This window comes from Chrysochloris asiatica, unplaced genomic scaffold (genome assembly GCF_000296735.1).
Source record: "Chrysochloris asiatica unplaced genomic scaffold, ChrAsi1.0 scaffold00082, whole genome shotgun sequence".
Lineage (NCBI taxonomy): Eukaryota > Metazoa > Chordata > Mammalia > Afrosoricida > Chrysochloridae > Chrysochloris > Chrysochloris asiatica.
Genome location: NW_006408600.1, coordinates 6,426,270 through 6,436,696, shown reverse-complemented (window position 1 = coordinate 6,436,696; position 10,427 = coordinate 6,426,270).

Here is a 10,427-nt window from a genome sequence, read left to right as displayed (position 1 = left end):
ATATAAATCAAAAGTTACAAATTAAGGAGACATAGTGAGCCATACTGAGATATAAAATTAAGATTTCTTTAACTTATTTTTAACAAAATGCACGTTCAAATAGGGTAAACAACAATCAGTGAATTTTAGAATGATCAGGTTTTAATTTTCTCTTCTTCAAAGGGCATATGGAGCCTCAATGGCTGTGCTTTAGTTTCAGCTCTTCTCCTGGGAAGTTTTCCTATCAATATAAAGGAATCTGTCTGCATGCTAGCGTGACATTCTGTAGTTTTAGACACCATTATTTGCTGATTACTACATAATCCAACTGCCACATAAATTATCTTTGCATATTTATACAAAATCCAGAATGAAGCAATAAATTGGTATGAACATTTCAACATTTCATTTAGCAAGTTGGGACTGAGGGCACAGTGGTTAATGCCTTATGCTAATCTCCTGTCATGAGGCACCTCAGATTTTAATATGCAACGGGCACAGTTGCTCTTTGGAGGAAACAAAAGTTTAGTTTCTTGTACTGTCAGTCTTTTTACCATTCTGCTTATAGCAAACTAAACAAACAAACAAACAAACAACTACTTGGGAGAAATGTGAAGCTACCAAACCTTTTATAAAACATGCCAAGATTAATTGCTGGTTTCACTCATGAGATATGTAGAGTGTTTCCTAAGACTCTCCTCTTAGTAGATAAAATGATTCATATTCCCTACCTTGGCAAAACATCTGCTTCTTTGAAGATACCCCCATCAATAATATAGACAGTGATGAGGTTCTGTCAACATTGAACTCACTAAGAAAAAGCAAAATATAAAAACCTTACACCACCAATTGTCTGTCAGTTTGTCATACTGTGATGGCTTGCATGTTGCTTTGATGCTAGAAGCCACCAGTATTTCAGATACCAGCAGGATCACCTAAGCTGGACAGGTTTCAGATGATTTTCCAGTCTAAGACTAGAAAGAAGTAGAGACAGACTACTTATGAATGTTTAGCCACTGACAACCTCACGAATAGCAGTGGAACACCATCAGATACCCCTAGAATACTAGATACTGAAACATGTTCATACTAGATGAACAGCACCAAATTATTGTTAGTTATGGTGCCAGAAGATTAACCCCTCCAGTTGTAAGGCACTCAAAATATGACCGGGGAAGAGCTGCCTTCTCAAAGTTGACAATGATGATGCAAATGGAGTAAAACTTTTGGGACCTTTATTTATTGATGGGGCACAATTCAAAACGGAGAAACAGCTGAAAATATTCACTAATAATTAGAACATGGAATGTATAAAGTATGAATATAAGAAAATTGTAAGTTGTCAAAATGAAATGGAATATATAAAGATTGATATCCTAGACATCGTTGTTGTTGTTGTTTTTAAGTACTGTGGAGTTGGTTCTGACTCATAGCGACTCTGTACAGAATTTTGGAGGCTGCAGTTCTTTATGGGAGCAGAAAGCCTCATCTTTCACCTGCAGCACAGCTGGTAGTTTTGAACCGATGACCTTGAGGTTAGCAACCTGATCCGTAACCACAACGCTATCCTAGACATTAGAGAGGTGAAATGGACAGGTATTAGCAATTTTGAATTTGACAATCATATGGTTTACTATGCTGGAAATGACAAATTGAAGAGGAATTGTGTCACATTCATCATTAAAAAAAAAAAAATTCAAGATCTTGCCAATCTCTTGGAGTTAGCAGCCCAGTGCTTATCCTACAGCACCACACCAGGACTCTCAATATTAATGAATTACTCATTGGACTGTTAACCACAGGTGGGGAGTTCAAACCTACTAATTGCTCATAGGGAGAAAGATAAGGCCTTTTACTCCCATAGCGATTTATACCCTTGGAAATCTGACATGGGTCTCTATGAGTCATAATTAACTCATTGGCACACAGCAACAACAAAAAGGTACCAAGGACCAAGAGTTTTCTTATGAGACATTTGTTGTTAGGGGCTGTTGAATCTGCTCTGACTCATAGCAACCTTATTTATAGCAGAACTAAACACTGCCTGGTACTGTGCCATCCTCACAATCATTATTATGCTTGGATCCATTGCTGCTGCCACTGTGACAAACCATCTCATTGGGTACGTTCTTCTCTTTTGCTGACTTTCCATTCTTCCAAGCATGATGTCCTTCTCCAGGAACTGATTTCTCCTGAGAATATGTCCAAGTATGAGAAATAAGTCTTGCCATCCTGGCTTCTAAGGAACATTCTGGATAAACTTCTTCCAGTACAGATTTGTTTGTTCTTCTGGCAGTCCATGGTACTTGAATATTTTTCTCCAGCACCATAACCCAAATGCATCAATTCTGTGGTCTTCCTTATTCAGTGTCCAACTTTCACATGGATATGAAGCTATTGGAAATATTGTGGCTTGGATCATGTGCACTTTAGTCCTAAAACTCACATCTTTGCTCTTGAACACTATAAAGAGGTCTTCTGCAGCATATTTACCTAATGCAATGTGTTGCTTAATTTCTTGACTGCTACTTCCATCATTGGTGATAGTTGATCCAAACAAAATGAAATCTTTGACAACTTCAATCATTTCTCAGTTTATCAAGATGCTACTTATTGGTCCAGTGGTGAGGATTTTTGTTTTCTTTACATTGAGGTGCAAACTATAATAAAGACAGGGGTCTTTGATCATCATCATTAAGTATTTCAATCCTCTTTTATTTCAGCAAGCAAGTTTGCATCATTTGCATATGCCAGGCTGTTGATGAATCGTCCTCCAATCCTGAACTCATCTTTTTCACGTAATCTGACTTCTTGAATTAATTGCTCATTGTTCAGATTGAATAAGTGTGGTGAAATAATACAATCCTGGAACACATATTTTCTGATTTTAAACCATTCAGTGTCCCCTTGTTCTATTAAAATGACTGCCCCTTCATCTATATACACATTTGTCATGAGCAAAACTAAGTGTTCTCTAATATTCATTCTCCAAAATGTTGTTCATAGCTTGTAATGATCCATACAGTTGAAAGCTTTTGAATAGTCAATAAAGCACAGGTAAACAGATTTGATGAATTAGGCACTAATGACCAAAGACCAGAGAGTTGTGGGATGACATCAAGAATATCATGCAGAAAGGAAGCAAAAGGTCATTATGAAGACAAGAAAGAAGGAAAAGTTCAAAATGAATGTCAGAAGAGACCCTGAAACTTGTTTTCCAGCATAGAGATGCTAAAGCAAATGAAAGAGATGAAGAGGCAAAAGAGCTGAGCAGAAATTTTCAAAGGGCATCTTAAAGGCATCTTTAATGAAATGTGCAAAGACCTGGAGTTACAAAACCAAAAAGGAAGAACACTCTCAGCATTTCTCAAGCTGGAAGACCTAAAGAAAGAATTTGAGCCTCAACTTGCAATATTAAAGGATTCTGTGGGTGAAATAAATGGAGTCCTCGTGTGACACGTAGAATAAAGCCTTAGAGTTTAAGGTTGGTTTGAAACACAAAGCAAGCAGTTCAAACTCACCAGCTGCTCCTTAGACACCCTGTAAAGGACTGCTATGTGTTGGGGCCAACTCGATAGCACTTAGCAATGGGTAAAATATTGAATGATGCAGAAAGCAGCAAAGCAAGATGGCAACCATACAAAATCACTCTACCAAAAAAGAAATGGCAGGGAAAAAAAGAGAAAGAAATGGTAGATGTTCAAACATTTCAAGAAATAGCATATGATCAGGAGTCAATGGTACTGAAGGAAGAAGTCCAGGGTGCACTGAAGGCATTGGCAAAGAACAAGCCTCCAAGTATTGATAAAATACAATTTAAAATCTTTAAACAAACTGATGTAGCACTGGAAGACAGCTATCAGAACAACTGATTGGAAGAGATCCATATTTGTGCCCATTCCAAAGAGTAACCCAGCAGAATGCAGAAATCATGGGACAATAACATTAATATCACATGCAAGTAAAATTTTGCTAAAGATAATTTAAAAGCAACTGCAGAAGTATATTGCCAGGGAGTTGTCAGAGGTTCAGATGGGGTTTTGGAATGATGGATATCATTGCAGATGTCAGCTGGATCTTGGATGAAAGCAGAAAACACCAAAAAAGATGTTTACCTGTACTTTAGTGACTATACAAAGGCTTTTGATTGTGTGAATCATGACAAGCTATGGACAACATTGTGGAGAATGAGTATTCTAGAACACTTATTTGTGCCCACAAGGAACCTGTACGTAGACCAAGAGGGAGTTGTTTGAATATAACATTTCAAAATCAGGAAAGAGGTGAACCAGGGTTGTATTCTTTTACTGCACATATTCAATCTGTATGCTGAGGAAATAATTTGAGAAACTGGATTATATGAAGAAGAACGTGGCATCAATTTTGGAATAAGACTCATCAACAACATGTGATATACAGATGATACAATATTGCTTGCTGAAATCTAAGAGGACTTAAAATACTTACTGATAAAGATCAAAGACTTCAACCTTAAATATATATTGCACCTCAATGTAAATAAAACAAAAATCTTCACAACTGGACCAATATACAACATCAATATAAATGGAGAAAATAATGAAGTTATCAAATACTTCATTTTGCTCAGATCAACCATCAACACTTCTGGAAGCAGAAATAAAAAAATCAAGCAACATATTGCATTAGGCAAATCTGCTGCACAATACCTCTTTAAGGTGTTGAAGAGCGAAGATGTCAGTTTGCGGACTAATGTGTACCTGACCCCAACCATGGCATTATCAATAGCCTCATATGCATGTGAAAGTTGGACAGTGAATAAGTAAGACAACAGGAGACTTGATGCATTTGAGTTATGGTGTTGGAGGAAAATATTAAAAATACAATGAAGAACAAACTAATCTGTGTTGGAAGAAGTACAGCCAGAATGCTCGTTGGAATCCAGGATGGCCAGGCTTCTTTCACACTTCTGACATATCATCAGGAAGGACGAGCCCTTGAAGAAGGACATAACACTTGGTAATGTTGAGGTTCAGCAAAAAAGAGGATGACCCCAATGAGTTAAATTGGCACAGTAGTAGCACAGTGGGCTGAAGCGTAGTACCAATTGTGAGATTGCCATGGGACTGGGCAGAGTTTCGTTCTGTTGTGCATTAAGTTCAATGAGTCAGTACTGTTTTGCTGACACTGTCCTAGGATGGGTTCTCTAGAAATGCAAAACCAGTGAAACTGGGTGGGCACATTGCATAACTGGTGGCCTGGAGCACAATAGCTGGGTTGCCAGAGCAGGCGTATAGGGCTTTCTGGTGTGTGTCTGGTTTACTGACATGTGAGCACATGCCACAGAGTGTCCCTAGCACTACTCCAAGGTGCACTTACAGACCTAGCAGGAAAACCCACAACAGAGTAGGCCACAGGCTAAGTTCAAAGAATTGGAGGTTCAACCCAGATGGGAGACTCAGATCCAGAGGGAAAGAGAGGGTGTCTTTCCTGTGTGTCCGTTATTTTGGGAGCAGGTCACACCCCCAAGGAAACATCCCTTCAGTTGTTTTGCTGCTCATAGACAATAATCATAGAATTATCTCTCCACTGATAAACAACTGGGAATCCTGGCTCAATCAAGTTGACACAGAACCTTAATTATCACAGACACTTAACAACAACAACAACAAACATCTTTCTGATATCCTCTGCTTTCCACCAAAATCTGTCTGATGTCAACAGTGATATCCCTTATTCAATGTCCTCATCTGAGAGTGATTTGAACCTCTGGTGTTTCTTTGTCAATGCGCTGTTCTAGCCAGTTTTGAATTGTAATTAGAAACATTGTACTTGCATGTGATATTAATATTATTTTCATATCATTTCTTCATTTCTTTGGGTCATCTCAATGTTGAAAGTTGAGGCTTGACTTTTTTCTTCAGGTTTTTCAGCTTGAGAAATAATGAGAGCATTCTTCCCTTTAGGTTTTTTAACTGTAGATTTTTTTTAACATTTCATTATCATACTTGACTTTGTCTTCTCTAACTGCCCTTTGAAATTTCTGTTTAGCTCTTTTACCTCCTCATTTCTTCCATTTGCTTTGGTACCTCTATGCTGGGGAGCAAATTTCAGAATCCCTTCTGACAACCATTTTGGGCTTTTTCTTCTTTTTTGTCTTAATGACCTTTTGCTTTCTTCTTGTATGATGTTCTTGATATTTTCCCACAACTCTTCTGGTCTTCACTGATTAGTATCTAATACTTCAAGTCTATTCTTGAGATGACCTTTAAATTCAGATGGGATATGTGCAAGCTCATATTTTGGTTCTCATGCACCAGCTACTCCATGGGAGAAAGATTTGGCAGTCTGCTTTGGTAAAGATTTGTTGCCTTGGAAACTCTATTGAGGCAGTTCTACTTTGTTCTATAGGCAATGTCCTATTACCCAATATGCAAGATAAACACAGGCTTACTTTTATTAATTTACTAATCTATAGTGAACATTTCACATTTGACGACATCAAAGATTTTGTTTCTTAGTATGGCTAGCATCTGTATTTTTCCAACCCCACAGAACCTCCCTATAGAATCAAAGCCACTTTTCAAATTCACAATCTGTGACAGAAATAGCCAGTAAGCCAGGTAACATGGATTTGCTTGTGCTTATTTACCAACCTGTAGTTAATAATTTCACATGGGCTTCACCAACAGAATGGTCAGTAACCACAAGTAGGCCTGTGTTTACTCTGCTTATTGGGTAATCCACTCCTACCTATAGTGTTGCTGTATAAGTCAGAATCAACTCTTGAGACAGTAGGTTTAGTTTTCTTTTGGTTTGTAAAGCTGTTGAGATGAACTACTGATCATTCTTACTCTGATTCTTTTCTGTGATCCAGCAGTGCTAATTGTGAAGCATCTGTGTCTATGAATAATTCCTCGGTCTCTGTTTCCAATTGCCTTCTTCTTTACTGTAGTCCACTAGACTACGTGCTTTCCAAGGGTCCTTTGTATCTAGGGAAGGCTACAATATGATAGAGTGTTAGCTGATTAGAAATCAGTGAATTTTTACAGTGGGTTTTCTGGAAAGTTTTTGCTTTCCTTATGTAAAGGAAAGTTGTAGCTAGCATCACTGTTTTCATTCTTCTTGTCTTGAAAGGAGTATGATGCTGGGAGCTGTAACAGCCAGCTTGTGACAATGAGGTGACAAGCATGGGAATCAGAGACTTATTGACCCTGACATAACTAGGCCTCTGAACCACAGCCAACAGCCTTCTACCTCCAGACTTTTCGTCCTGTGAGAAAAATGTATCCTATTTATACAAACCATTCTGTGGCAAGTTTTCTTTTCTCTTTAGCTGAAAATGAACAGATAGTATTTCTGTTGGACATAGTGGTAGAAGCCAGGTTTACCTTTCAATCTCAAATATCCCATTGAATGGAGAAGGAAATTTTAATCTTAATTAAGTATAATATCTAAAGATCAGTGGGAAAATAAACTTTTACATGCAATATAAAAAAAATAATTGTCATACATTTGAGTCAATTCTATCACATGGCTTTAGACATTTATGGATAACTGCTACTGGTTTAGCACTAAAACCAGACCTATTTTCAAGTATACTGAAATGATCATTAAAATGTAAACTTTAAAAATAGACTTTAAAGACCTTTACTACCAAAATCCCACTGTGGTCAAATGGATTCTAACGCATAGCAACACAGTACAATTGCACCCATAGGGCTTCCAAGGCTATAATCTTTACAGAAACAGATTGCCATAACTTTCTACCACAGAGTGGCTAGTGGGCTTGAACCATTTACCTTTTGGTTAGCTGCTGAGTACTTAACCACTGTGCCATTAGGGTTCTTTCCCTCCAATACAGAGATGGTTTATTGACGGCTTCCTAGCAAGACAACATGGATTCCCACTTCTGCTTCTTTATTATCACTTTCTTAAAACGACAGATTCTTTTATTCACTTTATTTTCATTTCTTCCTTTCATTCAAAACCACCTAGGTCCCACCTTGTCTGTATAGTGGTACTAACTTGATCACACAAACTCACAATGTTCACTTCCATTTCTGAAGTAGACCTTAATAATGCTACCATTTATTTAGTATTTTTTTGTATTGTTCCTTTTATTGCTCTTTGCTGTATTATATATGTTTTAGCTTGTTTTGTGTTTAGAGTTGTGGAGTGCCATGGTAACATAAACAATGGACTGCTAACCATAAGGTCAATGGTTCAAACTTGCTAGCAATTGACTCAATAGTATGTAGCAACAACAACAACATGCTTTGATTTAATTGGATCACATGTTTCTTGACAACAGAGAATTACTCTTATATTGAATGTACCATGGCTAGTATCTTTCTCATAGAAGACATTCAAGAAATACTTGTTGAATTTATATGCATTAGTAGTGAACTTCTAGTTTAATTTATTCAAGGTTTCTTTCTTTCTTTCTTTTTTTTTTTTAGTGGCTATTTACCACCAAAATGCTATATATTTGTTTGGTTTTAAAAACCTACCTTTAAAAGAAGAATATATATGCAATATATAATATAAAGTGCTCTTAGAAACCTCAATATGAAATCACTAAGGTCCAAATAGAGTAGCATGTTAAGAATTTTTTTTATTATACATCGTTTTATTTAGAAATATTTTGATTTCATAGAACACATTGTCATATTTGTTGTTGGTATGTGCCGTGGAGTCGGTTCCAACTCATAGACCCTGTACAGGGTTTCCGAGGCTGTCCAAAAGTAAGAAAATAGCAGTTTGTTACTTTTCAGTTTTATATTTGTAGGCAGATTATTTAAGAACACTTGAAGGCTATGACTCAGTTTGGTATCTGTATTTTTATACAGCTACAAGGAATGGAACTTCTCTATATTCAAGTATTCTCTAAGCTTTTCCTCTTAGAATTCAGAAATTAGTGAGTGAGACGTTGTTGTTGTTATTGTTAAGTGCCTTCGAGTCGGTTCCGACCCATAGCGACCCTGAACAGGGTTTCCGAGGCTGTAAATCTTTACGGGAGCAGAAAGCATCATCTTTCTCCCGCGGAGCAGCTGGTAATTTCGAACTGCTGACCTTGTGGTTTGCAGCCCGATTCATAACCACTACGCTACCAGAGCTCCTATAGCATTTCCTCATTTTAAAGTTTCACTCGGACATGTAACCATCAACAGAACTAAAGGGGGATGTTTCTAAAACTGAAAACTGTCAACATTTTCCGAAAAATCTTTATGAGTTAACAGACTTTCCCATTGTCCATCATTCCTAGAACAAATATCAAAGCAGTTTGGTCATAATATGCTGTTCGTAACAAAGGAGTTCTGGTAGCGTAGTGGTTATGAATCGGGCTGCGAACCTTAAGGTTAGCGGTTCGAAACTACCAGCTGCTCCGTGGGAGAAAGATCAGGTTTTCTACTCCCGTAAAGATTTACACCCTCGGAAACCCTGTACAAGGTCGCTATGGGTGGGAACTGACTCGACGGCACTTAACAACAACAACAACAACAAATTGAATTCCCTTGAAGAGATTGATAAATTAGAAGGTAAAATCTCATATACAATGTCTTGTCATACTCTGAGTCTTCTGAGAAGTTAGAAGGCAATCCATTACCTCATCAGAATACTGAAGGTAGTCTCACTATTCTGTGAATATTAATTCCTCTCAAATTTTTTCCTCAAAGATTAATTCTGAAAAAAAGCAAGTGATTACAAGAGGGTTATCTCACCAATGAACATCTGTTATTTCCTCCTTACTGATAGTTGAGTGGTGTGACAGAGCAGAGGCAAAGAGACAATCATTTTTTAAAGGATTAAGGACTACTGGTGTTGTCCTGAGGGTTAATGCACCAAACTGTAAAGCCATTTGAACTGCAAGGTCGGCAGTTCAAGCTCACCAGCTACTTCTCGGAAACCCTATACAGGATTGCAATAGTTCGGAATCAACTCGACGACACTTAATGACAACAAGTCAAAAAGGAAATAGTAGATGTTCGATGGTTTCAAGAAGTAGCATATGATCAAGAGCTAAGGATACTGAAGGAAGAAGTCTAAGGTGCATTGAAGGAATTGGCAAAGAACAAGGCTCCAGGAACTGATGGAATAAAATTTGAAATCTTTCAAGAAAGTGAGGTAACACTGGAGGCATTCATTCATCTATTCCAAGAAATTTGGAAGACAACTATCTGGCCAAATGATTGAAAAAGATCCGTATTTGTGCCCATTCCAAAGAGAGGGGATCCAGTGTGGAAGTCATTGGATAATCTCTTTGATATCCTATTTGAGTAAAGTTTTATTAAAGGTAATACAGAAATGGCTGCAAGCATACTTTGAAAGAGAACTTCCAGAGGTTCAAGCTGGATTCAGAAGAGGATGTGGAAGGAGGGATATCATTGCTGATGTCCGATGGATCTTGGCTGAAAGCAGAAAATATTAGAAAGATGTTTACTTGTGCTTTATTGAGTATGCAAAAT